Source organism: Polypterus senegalus, chromosome 12, assembly GCF_016835505.1.
Source record: "Polypterus senegalus isolate Bchr_013 chromosome 12, ASM1683550v1, whole genome shotgun sequence".
NCBI classification, from domain to species: Eukaryota; Metazoa; Chordata; class Cladistia; order Polypteriformes; family Polypteridae; genus Polypterus; species Polypterus senegalus.
This window is the reverse complement of record NC_053165.1, coordinates 102,785,367-102,805,431: the sequence shown is the minus strand read 5'-3', so window position 1 is coordinate 102,805,431 and position 20,065 is coordinate 102,785,367. Positions and strand designations below refer to the sequence as shown.

General features: G+C 38.4%; 1 protein-coding gene across 3 annotated transcripts in view; it reads left to right on the top strand.

Moving 5' to 3' along the window:
* Positions 1-12,090: 12,090 nt before the first annotated feature.
* The window catches only part of LOC120541444 (aggrecan core protein-like), a 177,842-nt gene continuing 169,867 nt past the window's right edge, over positions 12,091-20,065 (top strand). For all 3 annotated transcript variants that reach the window (XM_039773072.1, XM_039773071.1, XM_039773070.1), the window contains exon 1: positions 12,091-12,363. The gene's annotated coding sequence lies outside the window, so the exon portion shown is untranslated. The remainder of the gene's footprint in view (positions 12,364-20,065) is intronic.

Genomic DNA, 20,065 nt, shown 5'->3' with positions numbered 1-20,065 from the left:
ATTACTCTTTAATTTAATACTTTTTTTTGTATCAGTATACTGCTGCTGGATTATGTGAATTTCCCCTTGGGATTAATAAAGTATCTATCTATCTATCTATCTATCTATCTATCTATCTATCTATCTATCTATCTATCTATCTATCTATCTATCTATCTATCTATCTATCTATCTATCTTTTCTGTATATGTTGGTAGTCTCCTACTGTTTTTGTAATCTATGGGATACCCCAGTGTTCTGCTTTCGGTTCGGTCCTCTTCTTTTTATATATGTTACCATTCTGCTCTATACTAAACAAGTATACCATCCCTTATGATTGTTACACTGATGATACCCAAATTTACTTCCAATTGCAATCGGGTGAATTAGAGTCGGTGACAAAGCTTTTTAACTGCTTAGATGATATAAAACACCAGATGGCACTTAACGTCCTGCAGTTAAATGAGTCAAGAACTGAAGTCATTCTATTTGGTCAACCCACTGTTACCCGAAACTTTGGGCCCACTTACCCGGTGCTTGAAGTCTTGTGCTAAAAAACTTGGGGTGATCTTGGATTCAGGTTTTAAATTTGACAAACAGATCAGTGTTGTGGTAAAGAGTCATTTTTTTTTACCTTAGGGCGATTAATAAAGTCAAGCCGTTTTTGTCATTTATTGACCTACAAAAGTTCATTCATGCATGCTTTTGTCGTGTTTCGTTTGGAGTATTGTAATGCCCTGTATTTTGGGTATCCTGTACAACACTGTCTCACCTGCAAATGGTGCAGAATGCTGCTGCTAAAGTTTTGACCAGCAGCAAAATGACAGATTACATCGCTCCGGTGTTGGCCTCTCTTTGTTGGCTCCCTGTTAGTTACAAGGTGAATTTTAAGATTTTAGTGTTCGTTTATAAAGCCCCGCATGGGTCAGATCCACCGAACTTAGCTGATCTTCTTGTTTCATGTTCGTCAGCCAGGCAGCGGAGGTCTTCTTATCAGTTATTGTTTACTGTCCCACGCACACGGTTGAAGCTGAGGGGCAATTGTGCCTTTGTGGTGGCTGGTCCTAAATTGTGGAACAGTTTGCCCCTTGTAATAAGGTCGGCTCCCACACTTCAGAGTTTTAAGTTTCTGCTAAAATAGCAGTTTTATTTGCTTGCTTTTTAGCATTGAGTTTGAGTGTTTAAATCTTTCTATTTATATTGTTTATACTGTGTTCATTTTATACAGGCTATTTATATTTGTGTTGGTATGTGTGTGTTCATGTTGTATTATGTTTTCTTCTTATTATTTTTTTCTTTTAATAATTAATTATCTGGCTTTAATTTCTTACTGTTACCTTTAATTCTATGTAAAGCACTTTGGTCAACTTTTAGTTGTTTAAATGTGCAATATAAATAAATGAAACTAACAAAACTAAAACTAACATGATGCAGGCCACACTTTTTAACTCAGTTGGAATCAACATTAGTTTTAATGAATCAGCACACAATTTAGGTGTTATCTTTGAAACTAGTGTGTTGTTTAAAGTACACATTACAAAAATATCCAAAATATGTATTTTTATCTTAAAAATGTTGGAGAATTTAGACGTTTTCTAAATATGCAGGATGCTAAAAAATTAAGTTATGCATTTATTTATGGTTGGACTGACTACTGCGATGTTACTTGCTGGTTGTTTAAAATTGTTCCTCATGCAACTTTCAGTTAATTCAAAATGCTGCTGCAAGAACTATATCACCAACCAGAATGTAAAAACACAAAACTCAATTTTTTAATCCTTACACTTGCTCCCAGTTAAGCTTACGGCTAATTTCAACATCCTCCTTTTACAGTTTTTCTCGATTGGTTTGGCTCATTTCTTGAAACCGAGATGACATTCTCAAAATAACATGGACAGATCTCCAAACCACCTTGCAAATGTTCACAACAGAATGGCATTTCTCATTGATTTCATCAAATTGCAAATGCCTTAGTACATGTCTCAAGTGTCTCAGTGCATCTTTGCAAATGGTTAAGTACAAGTAGCCTGCAGTTAGCACAATAAGCCCACATTTAGCACATTTTCCAAATAAATAGATCTTGCTGATCTAAACTGATTAGTTGATTCTCAGTCTAATGGTTGTTCTCTCCAAAACATGTCAGCATGATTTCATCGTGTAAGTCATCATATGCACAATAGTCTGTTCAATTGTCAAAATTAGTCAAGAACATAATACCATGAACACCATATATGAATTTCTTGGAACATTTGATAAATTCATGACAGTAATTGACAATCAGGTGAAATTAGAACTTGACCAACGAAGGAGGAGTTTCCCACATCTCAGATGACCAACCAAACAGTTTGTTTAGTTACCTGACAGGTGCTGTCTATTGTTGTGAATGCTGCCAAACGTGTATATATAGAGCTTGGCTAGGGCCAGTACCATTTGAACATGGAGGTACCTCACCAAGTAAATCAAGAAGGGCAACCTCCTGCTCGAGGAAGAAGAAGAGGAGGAGGAGGAGGAAGAGGAAGAAGAAGAAGAAGAAGAGGCGGAGGAGGAGGAGTGAGGATGCGTGGTGGTGGAATAGGGGGAAGAGGCCGAGGAGCACGAAGACACCATGCTGTCCCGGATGAGATTCGGGCCACAATTGTAGACCATGTGGTTAACCATCGCCTGACAATGGCAGAGGCTGGGCCGAGTGCAGCCTAATGTGCCTCGCTCTACTGTCTCCTCCATCATCCAAACCTTTCGCAGGGAAAACAGGTATGTACTCAGTCAATGATGGAGTCATTACAGTATACAGTACTGTGCATACTGTAAAGCAAGACATGTATAAACTCTTCATTCCGTGTGTGTGTGTGTAGGCCTACAGTACTGTAATATATTACCTCAATGTGATGTTGCAATATGATGTTACAGTACAGTAACTCATTCTGTAACAAATACGGCATACATTACGAATTGTCATACAGTGTTGTCCTTTGACTTCTACGTCTAGGATTGGACGACAACCTCACATGGGTGGCAGAAGAAAACTTCTCAATGAACAACAAGAACAAGAGATCTGTAACATGGTGATTGCAAATAATGCTCTCACTTTGAGACAGATCCGTGATGCAATCCTTCAAGACAATGCCATATTCCAAAATGTCAACTCTATCAGCATCTCCACAATAGACCGGGTATTGAAGAAGCATCAGATGACCATGAAGCAGATTTACAGGGTACCATTTGAGAGGAATTCTGACAGAGTGAAAGAGCTGCGGTACCAGTATGTGCAAGTCAGTTATTGGTTGTCTATTATAGTAACATTACAGTAAGCAGTGGTTCCCAATTTGTTTGGTTTTCAGTATCCTCTTTACCTTTAGAATCCAGCTTTATCTGACTACAGCATTTTGCCTAAAACTGCAACAGTGTTTCTCCCTCTTTGTGTCAAATACTCCCTGCAGTGCCTCTGCATAGGCCTGTACCCCAGGTTTGGAACCACTGGAGTAGTGGCCAGTAGCAGGCTATATTGAACTTGTGGAGGAGAACATAGAACAATCCCATGTAATTTTCTATTTCTGTTGTGTATGACTCCTCTATATGACTGATTTGATTTTTTTTACTCTATTGTAGAGAATAATGGCATTGGAAGGGAATGAAACATCTCACATCCTTGTATTTGTCGATGAGGCTGGTTTCAACCTGGCCAAGGGCCGCAGACGTGGCCGTAACATCATTGGTCAGCGGGCCACGGTGGATGTCCCAGGCCAGCGAGGGGGCAATTTAACAATGTGTGCTGCCATATCTGAGAATGGTGTGGCCACACACATCCCCAGTTTAGGCCCATATAACACTCAAAGCTCCTCATTTTCTTGGACCGTCTTTATACACATCTGGTCCCAGAAAATGAGAGAGGTCTCGAAGGGCCTCACCTACCACACTATGTGATCGTGTGGGACAATGTAAATTTCCACCGTGGGCCGCTCATCAGGGCCTGGTTCACCACCCATCCAAGGATGCTCATGGAGCTACTACCACCATACTCTCCTTTCCTTAATCCCATTGAGGAATTTTTTTCCGCTTGGAGGTGGAAAGTCTATGAACATCAGGCTCAAGACCAGAGATCCCTGCTCCATGCAATGGATGCTGCATGTGAGGACATTACAGGGGATCAGTGTAGGGGATGGTTGAGACATTCGCCGTTTCTTCCTCGCTGCATCGCAAGGGAAAATATCCGCTGCGATGTGGATGAGAATCTATGGCCAAACAGAGAGCAGCGTGGATGGCCAGGAGGATGAGGATGGTGGCCAGGAGAGGGACGGTGACGACAACAACCAGTGAAAGTTACCTTAGTTGTGAAACTTTATTTACTGTAAGCCCTACTGTAGGCTAGATATAATTTTTCTTGTTTTTTGTTTGTGTTTATATTTCGTACATGTACAGAATACTGTATACATTTTTATGTACTCTAATGTATGGAAGTTACTTTATGTGTGTCAATAAAAATGATTACAATTTCCTTGGAAGTAGGAGTGCAGTGTGTCTGATGTCAAACTTTGGAGGCTGCTCTTACTGTAAAATCCTTTTTTTTTCAGTTTTATACATAATTGTATTCTGTTGGCTAGACCTCTGCCATAGTGACAAAACATCTAGGCATTTTGACTTGCAGTGCTTACACGATGCCAAAGGGACGATGCATTTTGGGGGCACTAACTATTTAAATGGGAAAGGAATTTAGTTTTGACACATGGGTAAACTATTTTGGGAGAGATACGAGCTTTTGCAGGTGATCCATGGTGTTGTGCTAAACCATCCAGGTTATTTTGGAAAAACGCACTAAGTGAATGCAAATGAGCCAACGCAATTGAGAAAGATCTTTGACATTTTGATGGTACTGACTCTTTATATGGGAAAGGAATCTATTTTGAAGCATGTATGAACAGTTTTGGGAAAGATATGACCTTTTGCTAGTGAGCTGTAATGTTGCGCAGAACTGTAAGACTGTTTGGCCAAATGATCTTATAGTTTTAAGAATGTAATTTCTGTTTCAAGAAATGAGCCAAACCAATCGAGAAAAACTGTAACATATAAAGCCTTAAATGACCAAGGCCCTGTTCACCTATCTTAATTTTTCATTACTTTCAAACCAGTGTGCTTATTTAGACCTCAGGTTGCTGCCCTTCTCCAAGGATTAATAAAATCAGAGGGGGTGGCTGAACTTCCAAGCCATCGCCCAATTCATGCCTAAAGCTGTTGTGCCTCTTGCAACCTCTGGCCATACTTGTTATAGATTAGTATCTCGCAAATGATAAAAATGTTTCTGCTGATTCTGCTAAATGTATATGGCTATTTTGCATGGATCAGCTAGGTAGGAAGGTAGGAAGTTGCCTTACCTGTGCTTCAGATTAAACATGTAGTGTCTGAGAGAATCCATTGCATCATCACAATGAAAACTTCAACTACTACTGCACTTGTGGATCTCAGTCATCAGTATCCATTTTTCCTAAATGTGTGTACAATACGAACTTTAAAGGGCAGGCTTTACTGACACCTTCAGTTAAGTTAGTGACTTATACGTGTTCTCCACTCCCTGTGCTTGCTTACCTGTTACTGTGTCCAAAGATGAAGCTTCATGCTCTGCATCCGTCTTCATAGTAGAGTCTGGAACTGGTTTGCTAGACATGTAGTTAATAAATGTTCTACATTTGTGCTTTAATGCCAGTACTGCCTTACAACGTGTTACCACAAATTATATTCCTGTGATGTGCCTTTCTACAGCTCCATCACCTTCTGTTACTTCTGGGTTGCGCAAAAGATTTCATACACAAAAGTTAAAATATTAGACTGTGCCACTCCAGTATAGTTAAAAACTATGTTGTTTGCTCCTGTCAGTTCGACGTGATGTCAGTACAGATTTAAATCACCTTCTTCAAGTTGGGATTATTGAAAGAGTTGATGCCTCTCCCTGGATCTTGCCTACTGTGGTTGTCCAAAAGTTGTATTCGTATGTGTGTTGACTTGTGACAGGACTAATAAAGCTTCATTACAGACAGATATACTCTTCCTTACACTGATGAAATTCTGTCATTGCTAAGAGGAACAACAGTGTTCTCCACAATTTATTTAGAAAGTGTATACTTTCAGCTTTTACTTCATGAAGACAGTTATGATGTGACTGCCTTTATTACTCATGAAAGGTTGTTCAGGTTCTGCTGAGTCCAGTAAAGGCGCCCATCTGCTCTGTTTGCTTTCTAAAGATACTCGCTACAAACTTGCTGGGATTGCTAAATGTTGCTAACTACTTAGATGATATAGTTTTTATGGGACAAACACAAGCTCACCATGATCATTCACTTAAGCTGTCATTCTTCTTCTTTTGGCTGCTCCCATTAGGGGTTGCCACAGCAGATTATCTTCTTCCATATCTTTCTGTCTTCTACATCTTGCTGTGGCACACCCATCACCTGCATGTCTTCTCTCACTACATCCATAAACCTTCTCTTAGGCCTTCCTCTTTTCCTCTTGCCTGGCAGTTCTATTCTTAGCATCCTTTTCCCTATACAGTAATCCCTCCTCGATCGCGGGGGTTGCGTTCCAGAACCCCCAGCAAAAGGTGGAAGTAGAAACCATATGTTTGTATGGTTATTTTTATATATTTTTTATATATTTTTATATATTTTAAGTAGGATTCTTTATTTATAAATCTAATGTGGCTTGGAGGAGGGCTCCGCGAGGAGGCTGATGGCGCCCCAGCTGGCGGGGACGGTGGAGACAGGAGTGGCGCAAACCAGAGAGGCACGTGGGCGCCGGAGGGGGTGCCGAAGACGGATGTCCCAGGGTGCCGTGTTGGACCCTGGGGACAGAGTAGGACCCTCTCGGGGTGTGTCGCTCGGACCCATGTGTCTTCGCTAGACGCCCAGGAGGACCAGAGGAGGGCTTGTACCTTCTCCACACCGCAAGGGGGCGTCCGTCCTGGTTACGCTGGTGGCCTCGGGTAGAGGGCATGGAAGCCCAGCTCTGTAGGGGCCCGTGGTCACCGCCAGGCGGCGCCTCACTTCCAGACCATCATCTGCCACATCCGGCCAAGGCAGGAGCCCGGCCGGGACGCCCAGGAGGAATGGAGGAGAGCCTGTACCTCCACCAGACCACGAGGGGGTGCCCGCCCTGGTTACGTTGGTGGCCTCGGGTAGGGGGCATGGAAGCCCAGCCCTGTAGGGGTCCGTGGCCACCGCCAGGCGGCACCCAGCTGCCTGAACAGCCCTGGAGCCCACCACTTCCGCCACACCAGGAAGTGCTGGGGGGAAGACGACAGGGGACACCCGGACGGCTTCCGGGTGCGCAGCCGGCACTTCCGCCACATAAGGCCGTGTCTGCGGAGGAGTGCCGGGAAGCAGCTGGAGCCCATCCGGGTTCCCATAAAAGGGGCCGCCTCCCTCCAGTCATTGGCGAGAGTCGGGAGGAAGCAAGACTGAGCTGGAGTGAGGACTGGAGGCGGCCAGGAAAGAAAGGCAATAATGGAAGAACGAAAATTCCAAAGTCTCAAAAAAAGGATAGGAAAGATTGCATTAGTGCAAACAAACGGAAATTATTACTCGGTGAAATAATGGAACAGATCAAATATATTGTTCTGATTTAAACTTTAAGTCTGAGACTTTTAAATCGTCTAATTCGTGTTTCCAGCGAGAATTAAAAGATTCCAAAAATGTTGTTGCGGTATGAAGTCCCGTGAGACTGAGACTTTTAACATGAGATTCTTTCAAATCACGCCCTACTTACAACTATTTTCAAACAAGACCACAGTCATCTAACCTCAGTCGTGTGAATTTTTTTGTCAGACATGCTTCCTGCGCTCTCAGCTCTTATAAATTTTATCAGGACAATAATTTTATACGTTCAAGATGACACATCAATGACAAAGCGAAGAAGAAAGAGTATGGACAAACATTTGAGAAAGTCGTTCTATTTATTAGAGAGAAAGAAATGATATTCACTCACAGGCAGATGTACGTTGCATTATCATGATGTATGTCCAAACACGGAATCAACATTCAATGCGATCTTGAAGAAAAGTTTATTCCAAATATTGTTTTTACAAAAGTTTTAAAATAAAAGTGAAAACAATGTATATGTAACAATTCCCATGAAAATAACAATCTCTTTAAATTGTATATAAGGAAAACCAAATCCGGGGGTGGGCAAGCGAAGTGAGCAGGGAGCAGAGCCCCCTAGTCAATAATAATTTCAAATATGATGTTCCTACGCATATATAATCGATTAGAAGTAGTAGAAGTAGGGCCACAATAGCTGCAGGTTTTTGTTCCAACCCAGTTTCTTAATGAGAGGTCCATTATTGCTGAAGCACGTATTGTTCAAGTGATGTTTTTCTGCTTCATTTTAGTGTTCTCGCTTGTTAAGGTTCCTCTACCCTTAATTACTTATTTCAGTTTTACATAATCTTACAGAATTTTTAAAAATATCCAGTTCTGAGTCCAAAACAGTAGGCAAAAAGAAATACAATTAAAAAGGTAGAAAAACACTAAATGCAGTGTTTGGATGGCTCCCAAACCTCAGACACAACCACATAGACAAAAGTCCAAGGTTCAAATAAAATGATTTATTAACACAAAATTCTTCAAATAGGGTCTCTTTTCCTCCAAGCGAGTTTTGTCTTCCTTCCCCCAACTCCAACTTAACCAGATGTGGCAGGGCGATCTATTTTATCATGGACCCAGGAGTTTGTCCGGTGCCAGGGCATAGCCCAATGGAAGCACTTTTAAGTCAATCAGAAGTCCCAGAGAATAGGGATCACATGTCCATACAGCAGCCCCGGGTGGCACCCACAGGGCATGACCAGGTTGCTCTATCAGACTCCAGTTCCCAGTATGCCTTGCTGGTATCTGTACTGGTAATGTCGCCAAGGATTGCTGCCTTCTATGGTGTTGGGGAAGTCTGTAATCTTGCCGGGTTGTCTCTCCCTGTCCTTCCATCCTACTGACCTCCAACTTGGATGCCCACATATGCATGGTGACCATCAGATATACAGATTGCCTTTTGATAGAGAAGTTAACCTAAGCAACTGATGAATTGTGTTCCTGTCATACTTTGGGTGGTATATTTAAGTGATCTTCTAGTGTATCCTCTAGACGCATTGCATAGTTCTTTAATGAATCGAGTATGCATACCTTTAATTCAGCCATTAGAGCAGGGGTTCTCAATGTCGATCCTGGGGACCCCCTGTGGCTGCAGGTTTTTGGTCCAACTAGACTCCTAATCAGTGACAACACCTTATAGCACTGAACTCATTTAATTAGCTGGGATTTTTTTTTCTTTTATTCAACATTTAAAAAAGTATAGCAGCATGATTTTTACATTTATAAGACATTTATAAATATTTCTGCTTTTGCTACAGATTTAAATGCTTAACTCTCTTTTGTTGATTTCGTTTTACTTTGCCCTTTCTCTGTGCAGTTTTTCCCCCCTTCGTTGTATCTTAATAATGACAACTGAAAACGAGCAAATCAGACACGCAGGCAAACAACACGGAATAATCAAAGGCTGCAGCTACTTTAGAGTCAGACCCACTAATTAGTAAATAATGGATTAATTAAACAATTAGAACAACTAGGAAAGTAGAATGAAAATCAAGATGAAAATACTGTTAAAAAGAAAAAAAATACATTATTCCTATATAACTGCTTGGTACATTTTAATATATATGTATATATTTTTAGCAAACTTAGTTTTCTAATTAGTATAGTGTTCCTTAAACACAGAACTTGGGAAATATCAGTTAACTTAATTAGCCCAGGAGTTCAATTAAAAACCCCTGCATTAGAGTATGAGCTGCTTTCTAGGATTATTATTCACTTGAGCAGTTACCATTCTGAGATGTCCATGGTGGATGAGTGGCTGTGGTTTGAGCCTAAACAGTGGTGCTAACCATCCATCCATTTTCGTATCTGGATCTGGGTCATGGAGGCAGTAGTCTAAGCAATGATGCCGAGACTTCCATTTTCCCCACTACCTTCTCAAGCTACTCTTTATAATCTCTCCAGTGTGTCCTGTGTCTGCCCCAAGGTCTCCTACCAGTTGGACATGCTCCAAAAACCACTACAGGAGACGTCAAGGAGGCATCATAATCAATTGCCTGAAATATATCAGCTGGCTTTTTTCAATGTGGAAAAGTAGCGGCTCTGTTTTGAGTTCCTCCCAAATACCTGCATGTCTCATCCAGTCTTTAAGACTGAGCTCAGAACCCATTGAAAGGAAAGTCATTTCGGTCACTTGTATCCATAATCTAGTTTTTTCGGTCACTGTCCAAAGCTTGTGACTATAGGTTAGGACAGGAATGTAGATTGCCCAGTGAATTGGTCAATTGAGAGTTTCGCCTTTTAGCTCAGCTTCTTCTTCACAAAGTCTGGACAGGTACAATGTTTACATAACTGGAAATGCTTCTCTGATCTGCCTGTTGGTCTCCTGCTCCATTCATCCCTCACTCTTGAACAAGATCCTGAGATACTTAAATTCCTCCACTTAAGGCAGCAGCTCATCCCTAACCCAGAGCAGGAACTCTACCCTTTTCTGGCTGTCAAACATGGCCTCAAACTTGGAGGTGTCACTTCACACTCAACTGCATACCAGTGCGTGTCTATGTCACAGCCACTTCAGAGAGTTGCAATAAATGTTTGATTCTGCCAAATTATAACTTTCAAATTATGCTGGGAAAAAGATTTTGTAATAAGATTTCTCAGAAGCCTTATGATATGTATGTATGTAGGCAGAAGGAAATGGCCAAATATTATAAGCACGCAGAAAATGGTGTACACAGCTCATGTTGAAATGGTAGGACTGCTGGGTATGTATCTCAGGGATATGTCCATCAACAAAGTATGAACCACAATTTGCCAATCTGAGATCCAAGACCTTAAACCATAGCCTCAAATTATAATGTTCTAGTTTATTGCTTTGAATACTCTGTAGACTGTGGTAGCTATTCTACTCCAGTGAAGATGGCAGCTTGTCATGCCACACATTAATGTGTTGTGTTCCAAAATGTGATTTATTTTAAGGCATTGAGATATCTGCACCACTTCTGAAGCTGCTGAAGGACAGAAAGACTCCTGGCAGTCAACCATACAATTATGGAGTGATGTGATGTAAGGGTAAGAAAAAAAAGTGTTATATAGAGACAGGGACCAATTCACTGCACAGAGCAAATACGAGATTCAATGTTGTCATGTATGAACAGACTTGTGAAAATATATAGTAATTAGACACTAGTCACATTTAAATTGTCATAATAGAGCAGGACATGGATTGATGTTTCCACTCGGTTCTGGAGGCTTAAACTACAAGGTGCACACCTACCTTTAATAGTCTTTGGTTGAGGGAGCTTCACACATGTAAAAGTAACGTCTGGTGACAATCTGAGTGTCCCCAAAATTAGTGGTATCTCTGGTTGCATTTTAGAACTAGTTACATGAAGTTATGTCGTTGTTTGTGTCACTTTTGCTGGAATTCATCAGAAATACCTAGTCAGAAGGATCTATTTGATACCTAGTTCATCCTGGAATATGGTGTGCGCATGTTTAGTTACTGGCTGTATGGAGGAGGTACAACGTATTAGTCAATGGTAGATTCACACACACACACACACACACATATATATATATATGTATATATATAATGTATCAAAGCCAACAGACTTCATAACTTTAGTTGTGACGAAAGCAAGAGCTGCACTCATAGGATATTGACAATTATTAAACAGTTTTACTTACAAGTTTTTTTACTTAAAAGTTTTATAACATGTCTCTGCAAAGAAATCTACCCAAGTTTTAGCATATCCCTGGCAAAGGAAGTATCGCACCTTGAAGGTACTTACTCTAGCCGCCTCATAGGCATCATTCTCTTTTCTCCATCTATGCTCATTTTTCACATCGTCGCTGGCACCCTTTCTAATAGTAATGCGTCATCCTTACAAAGGTTAGTAAGCACAGAGAAGTCAGTGACTTCATCGCATTTTGATGTCAGATGCATCTACCCGCCTATGCCTCGTTGACACCACCCACCCCAAAAAACCTGCTCCTCCCCGTGACTTTCTCAGCTAAACTTGTCGGTAATCTAAGCAAAGATTCTTTCAACCCTCCACACGCAGACGGGCTGCCAAGGCTGTGCGCACGCTGCTCACCGTCAGGACTGACTTTTAACTGGAGAAAACAAGTAATATCAAGCATTACCGTACCCGCTTTCATTGCCACAACAACTGAAAACAAAAACGCCTTTAAGTCAAGAGCAAGAACAACATCATTTTGAACAAGAAATACTAGTGTGCAGAAAGAAGACTTTATTTTGATCTGCAAAGTGTTTATGGGACTAAGATTGGTGGAATTCTACACTGAATCACTAAAGGTAACACTGGATAGTTGAAATCGCCATCCGTTTAGAAAAATAAGTTCTGAATAGGTTTCTGGACCATGGATAACACGATAAACTAAAATTCACATTCTCATTAGTCCTCAACTTTACTAATTCTATACAAAACTAAGTAATATTTTGTATTTTATTGTCTAGATAAAGTAGCTGGCTTAATAACTTGAGTTGTCTATCACGAATGTAGATAGTTTTAATTTAAATATGCCTGTAATCATATAGGATTTTAATATATTTAAAGGAAGCTTTATGAAGTTTAGATTTTTATAATTACCTTTTAGTCCTTGGTACAATTTCAGAAGTATAATTTTGTAAATAAATAAGTAACCAAGATAATAAAAGTGAAATGTATGCAAGTAGTTTTCTATTAAGATAATAGCATACTGTATATTTAACTTTAATTTTCCAACAGATATGTAGCATTTTTCAGTGTATGCAGTAGTTTTAAGATTTTGAATTATATAAACATTTTATATATAAAATATTAGGTAATGAGTATAATATAAACATAAACAATTGTATTTTCTGACAATTTGTAAAATTTATATTCATCAAAATCCACACACACACACACACATATACACACTGGGTGAGCCAAATTATGTTAACATTTGAATGGTGGAAACAATTTATTCACAAAAAATATATTATATGTGCAAGATGATTTACAGGAATGTCTCAACCTGTTCGCCATCATGTTCAACACATGTACCATATGCGGTGCATAAATTGTCCACATAAATTGTATATAAGTATATACATAGCAGTAGCATTAGTGTTCACATAATTTTGACTCATCCTGTGTATATATGTATATTTTTTATTTTATATATATGTATATATATATATTTTTTTTTTTAAAAAAAGGTTTATATTATTTTCTGAGCTGTGTTTTGAATTACTGGTAATAATAAGCTCTTGTTGCATTTAAAAAGTAATTGTTTTTCCTGTTCAGCTGCTCTTAAATAAATGGATATAACATTTGCAGCCTGAAGTGCGGGCATTGTGCTAAACCTATTAGTTCAAGGTTACACACAAGACCCACACCACACTGCCACAAGAGGTGTATAGATGAATTTCCAGTGCATCAATCATTTTAAAGTATCTTATGAAATAAATGATAATAATCTGTAAATAATAGCAGTTTTTAGGTGACAGGTAGGTGTGGTACATTTTTTTAATTTGTAAAAATTCATAAAATGTGAAATAAATAATGTACATATATTAATAGTTCATTTTGGTTTCTGTATATGTTTTGTGAAATGTATGGATATAAATTATATACTTTAACTGTAAACGTGTTGCATTAATAATGCATGCATTGCTGATCTTTATTTCATTTACAGTATTCAACATTAAAAGTTAGGTTTATTGAAAACTATATTACCTAGCTTATTATTTAAAGTCTTTAATTCTATGCAAATTGCACTACAGTTCAAAAAGCAAGTCCTGAAGTTTATAGTTCATTTATGTGTCAATTCAGTGAAATCAATGAAAACTTGAGAAAAATTTACAGTTTCATCAGTTATGTTTTCCAATGTGTGATTTCAAATTAGTTTGTACATCTTAAGACTGTAAATATGTGGGTACTGTTAGCAGTTATCTATGTTATTGCCTTTCTGAGCACTGAAATTACTTCTCTTTGTGGAGTAGGAGAAGGCTGTTGTTACATGAAATGTCACTTCATAAATAATTAAGAACTACTTTCATTACACAACTGATTGTTTTTATTACGTTAACTTCTGACACTGTTTTCTTAAGGTAAGGCTATGTTACATGTTTTCTTGTCTGCTTGCATTGGCTATTGTTTGAGGGAGTTTTGACATTTATCCGGAATGCACCCTTAATACTAGCAGCCATACAGAGTTAAAATAAAGCCTTTTCCCAAAACTCAAAAAATGTATTGTGTTATTTCACAGTAAATCCTGTATTATTTTGCTAAAGATATTGTGTGCTGCTACTGGTATCATCGTGTGCACACGTTAGTCAAGTGACAGGTAGTAAGAGATAGGTTGAGCATATGCGTATAGTGTGCAAACAAATGACAAGAACAGGCATTATAGACATACATTTAGTTGTTTTAATCATGTTGAAGTTTATTAAGTTTAGTACAAATGTTCTAACATTGACAGAGTGGTAGTGCAGAGCTGTCATTCCTGCCTCACAGGGTCTGCTTAGAATTTGTATGTTCTCCTTGTATATTTTGACTGTATCAGTCAGTGTGCTAACTGTGGAAGACTACCTGCTTTAGCACTGAATACCGGAAATGTATTAGTAATACATGGCAATTATAAGAAATGTTTAGTCCTTACATCCATCCCCGTTTTTTTCAGTGTATACATCTTGTTATTTATGTAAGTGTAAAGACTGTGAGTGATTGTGTGACATTTTCAACAGAAGATCCAAATTAAAAAAAATGTCAGTATTATCAATTGACAATTTTTTGAAGTGAAAAGTATACCCTGGAGTAAACCATGCCCGTAGGGCTGAAAGGTTGCCATGGAGAAAGATGAGTAGTGAGGTGAAGCACACAGTCAGGATCTCACAAAAATGGTTTGCTTTTGGCTTTTTCCCTTTCCTAAAATGACATGGACAAACCGTTTTGCAATATGTGTGCAAAATCAAGATGTGGATCAGTACACGAGAACACTCTATACTTGAAAATTGGAGATATTCAGTAAGTTGAGGCTTACGGGTTTTTATTTTCATGTAGGACCCCAGTACCTTTTACCTCCATTTTTAAGCTCAAGATCAGGCTAGATATAATTTTTTTTTAATTTATAAAAAAATGCTTCACTTGAGGATATAAATTCAAGTGGCAAATTAACGTATGCCATGATCATGAAGAAGTAACTTTGGCTTGAAAAATAAAAAATGTATTTTTAATGTAGTCGCTTCATCTTTCCACATAACTCAGAAGAAAGCTCTAAGAAAAATATGTGATGTTATAATTTTTTTAAATTGAAAATTAGAATACATTGTTCTAAGATTATCTAACATGTAAAACATTAAAAATATCAGATTATAGTTTCTAAAGCATGTAGAAACTATAAACTATGTAAAGTGTTCTGAATACTCCTTATCACCATCCCTAAGGGAAAAAACTGTTTAGAATTCCTGTTGGAAAGGCAGCAATCATGCTAAATTCCTTCAATATTCATCTGCCATTACATTTTTGCTCAAATTATTTACAGTCACTTTTTACTTTAGACACCTGAGATTTCGTATTCATGTAAAAAAGACTTTTTTTTTTAAATTATGCCTTATTCTATTAGAAAAATAGAGTGGAATATACATTGTTTTATATATTCTATGGTTCACACAGTTACATTTTTAAAATAAAGTAATGAATAGAATTACTGATGAGCATTTATATTCAGCTCCTCTGGTTTCCATAAAAGCATTTTCAAAATACAGAAGTAACCAGTGAAAGATACTCATATATTTTCATGTGGTATGAAAACATAATATATTTACTTTTATAAAATGAATATCTATTTAAGAAGTTGTAGTTCTCTTGAATGGTGTTGCAGCAAGTAGCATTGTCACCCCAGACTGACCTACTTGACACCGATTTGATTCTGGGCTGCAGTGTCTCCTGTGTGGAATGTACAGTACATGTTCTGCGTGTGTCTGAGTGACTTTCTTTCTCAAGTCTAGAAATTAGGTATCAAGTTAAAAGATATTTTTAAATGATATGCCTGCATCTTAGTGTGCCTTGTAATAAATAGTTGTTTCCTGCAAAGATGTTCCTGCATTGTGTCGATTGGTCCCCATTGGTCCCTATTACATTGTAAGGTGACTGCAGAACAGAATGCAGGAGTGGAAGTGATCATATCATGTTAAAGTTAAAATATGGATAGACAGAATGGCATATTAGCTTCATTTAGAATTTCATTTTAAATAGTATATGAATAAATTCCATACAATAAAATTCATTCTTGATGGCAGCCTCAAAGTGTTTGTTGATTCCATTTCTCCAGCAAAATGAAATTCTTCTTTTAGCCTTTTCACTTAAAACTGCCTACATATTTGAAAATATTACCGTTAACGGCCTATGCTGTTGTTTTATGTGTGTGCTTTGTGGCATTTTTATCATTTTATTTTGATGTTTGCTCTATAAAAGTAGTGCAGAATATGACAGTGTAATAAAAGTATGCATTTTCTGAATTGTATATCAAGCAATTCAAATATATATTTTATAATAACTTTTAAACTATTACACATGTATAACTAACTAATTAAATCTGTTTATAGACTGCAGCTGGGGTAGGCTGTGGCCCGTACAACCCACCTAAAAATATGGGTCTGAAACTGGATGGATGGATTTTTAGAATATGAGCATAGCATTTTTCCTGTTTTATCTAGTTTTATCACTATTGGACATTCATCAAAATATCAAATAACATTTTTAAAAATGGCTGCACATTGAAACACTAAAATCTTGTCTAGTTTAGTAAATATGGTAGGCTATTTGAAATTAATTCAAAACTTCCTAAAGCAACAAAAATGCTTTTGACTGGTACACATTATGATTTGACTTTAACAGATGAAGGTGATTTTTAGTGGTGATGCTCAGGCGTTATTATGTACAGAATTATGCACATACGCTAACTCTTGATGATTTACTTCTGTCTTGGTAAAAGTACTGCAAATGTGCAAAAGCTAAAGTTTGTTTAAAAAGTTTTTAATACATTTTTCTATGACCAGCCTTCAGTTTTTAAATATACTGTAAAGAGACTGACTATTTCATATAAGAATGTGTATATTGTTTACACTACGATATTCTGTAGGTATTATGGTAAAATGGCTCAAACATTTTGGGCTGAGTATTAGTTAAATCAAGTGAGATTTTCTGTGGCACGTATTTAATTAAATTACAATATGAATTTATAAACGTTGAAGAAACTTCATAAACGTTTGCGTTAGAGGGTATTGTGTAGACTGTGGAATATGAATAATCCCTAAATCCAAAAAGAAAACTAGAAGGATACAATAAAAAGTGAAGAATAAATGGACAAAAGGAGTGATCACAAAATAATTAAACAAAATGGACAGTCAATTGCTGCCTCTCAAGGCCTACTGAAATAGGTCTTACACTCCTATTTAAATCTTCAATGGCTACCTACTTATCCAGCCAAGTACCAAGCCCCAGTATCACCTACAGCGTTCTTGTTCTCACAATTCTCACCTTGCTTCATTCTGCCAACCAAAACTCCAAGCTCAACTATAGACAGTAGGTGTGCCGACTTTACTTACGTTTCTGCTGCAGTGTCCTTAATTTAGGCTTTATAGAAGCACAAAGATTTTACAACAACGACACCTCACACAGAATACTTCACAAAGTGAAATTATACTTCTGACATGACTCAAGAAAAAGAAAGCACTCACAATTTAAAAGCATATTGCTTTAGGTATGAAGTAATGCTTCTACAATGACATACTTCTACTATATACAGGTGCTGGTCATAAAATTAGAATATCATGACAAAGTTGATTTATTTCAGTAATTCCATTCAAAAAGTGAAACTTGTATATTAGATTCATTCATTACACAGAGACTGATGTATTTCAAATGTTTATTTCTTTTAATTTTGATGATTATAACTGACAACTAATGAAAGTCCCAAATTCAGTATCTCGGTAAATTAGAATATTGTGAAAAGGTTCAATATTGAAGACGCCTGGCGCCACACTCTAATCAGCTAATTAACTCAAAAGCCTTTAAATGGTCTCTCAGTCGAGTTCTGTAGGCTACACAATCATGGGGAAGACTGCTGACTTGACAGTTGTCCAAAAGACGACCATTGACACCTTGCACAAGGAGGGCAAGACACAAAAGGTCATTGCTAAAGAGGCTGGCTGTCCACAGAGCTCTGTGTCCAAGCACAATAATAGAGAGGTGAAGGGAAGGACAAGATGTGGTAGAAAAAAGTGTACAAGGAATAGGGATAACCGCACCATGGAGAGGATTGTGAAACAAAACCCATTCAAAACTGTGGGAGAGTTTTACAAAGAGTGGACTGCAGCTGGAGTCAGTGCTTCAAGAACCACCACGCACAGACGTATGCAAGACATGGGTTTCAGCTGTCGCATTCCTTGTGTCAAGCCACTCTTGAACAAGAGACAGCATCAGAAGTGTCTCGCCTGAGCTAAAGACAAACAGGACTGGACTGCTGCTGAGTAGTCCAAAGTTATGTTCTCTGATGAAAGTAAATTTTGCATTTCCTTCTGGAAATCAAGGTCCCAGAGTCTGGAGGAAGAGAGGAGAGGCACAGAATCCACGTTGCTTGAGGTCCAGTGTAAAGTTTCCACAGTCAGTGATGGTTTGGGGTGCCATGTCATCTGCTGGTGTTTGTTCATTGTGTTTTCTGAGGTCCAAGGTCAATGCAGCCGTCTACCAGGAAGTTTTAGAGCACTTCATGCTTCCTGCTGCTGACGAACTTTATGGAGATGCAGATTTCATTTTCCAACAGGACCTGGCACCTGCAAACAGTGCCAAAGCTACCAGTACCTGGTTTAAGGACCATGGTATCCCTGTTCTTGATTGGCCAGCAAACTTGCCTGACCTTAACACCATAGAAAATCTAAGGGGTATTGTGAAGAGGAAGATGCAATACGCCAGACCCAACAATTCAGAAGAGCTGAAGGCCACTATCAGAGCAACATGGGCTCTCATAACACCTGAGCAGTGCCACAGACTGATCGACTCCATGCCAGACCGCATTGCTGCAGTAATCCAGGCCAAAGGAGCCCCAACTAAATATTGAGTGCTGTACATGCTCATACTTTTCATGTTCATACCTTTCAGTTGGCCAACATTTCTATAAATCCTTTTTTTGCATTGGTCTTAATTGATATTCTAATTTTCTGAGATACTGAATTTGGGAGTTTCATTAGTTGTCAGTTATAATCATGAAAATTAAAAGAAATAAACATTTTAAATACATCAGTCTGTGTGTACTGAATGAATCTAATATACAAGTTTCACTTTTTGAATGGAATTACTGAAATAAATCAACTTTGTCATGATATTCTAATTTTATGACCGGCAGCTGTATAGTCCAACGATAAAAAGTACCTTATTGTTGTTTTTTATTTCATCGTCTTCTTTATTACTACTTTCAGCAAATCAAAAGTACATCTAATAAACGTGTCTCTTGATCAGCTTGCTGTGGACCTCTCATGAAGTGACGTTACTCATTCAGCACACCACTGTATAGAAATCACACCGGCTATCATTGAATTATGTAACATATTGTTACACTAGAGGGTGCTGTCGCGCCTCATACCTGATAGACAAACGTCTAGGACACTGGGTAAAAGCACAAAAAGGTAATTTAATTTGTTCATTTTCTGTAATAGTGCCTCTAAGCAACCCAACCACCATATACAGGCAAGTGATAATAGTAAACTACAATAATAATACACAATTCTCTCCTGCACACCTCCCAGCAAGCTCCATGAACAACTTCCCAATTCAGGCTCGCTTGCTGGGTTCCCAACAGTCCTTTATATAGTCCTTGCCAGCACTTCCGGGTCAAATAGAGGGCTTGAGCTTTCTTCAGCCCGGAAGTTGTTCGGGGCTTCCGTCCCCGTGACTTAGGAGTACTTCCGGGTTATATGGGAAGCAAAAATCCCCCTGTCTCTCTGCAGTGTCTCCTGGCAGCACCCACGGTAC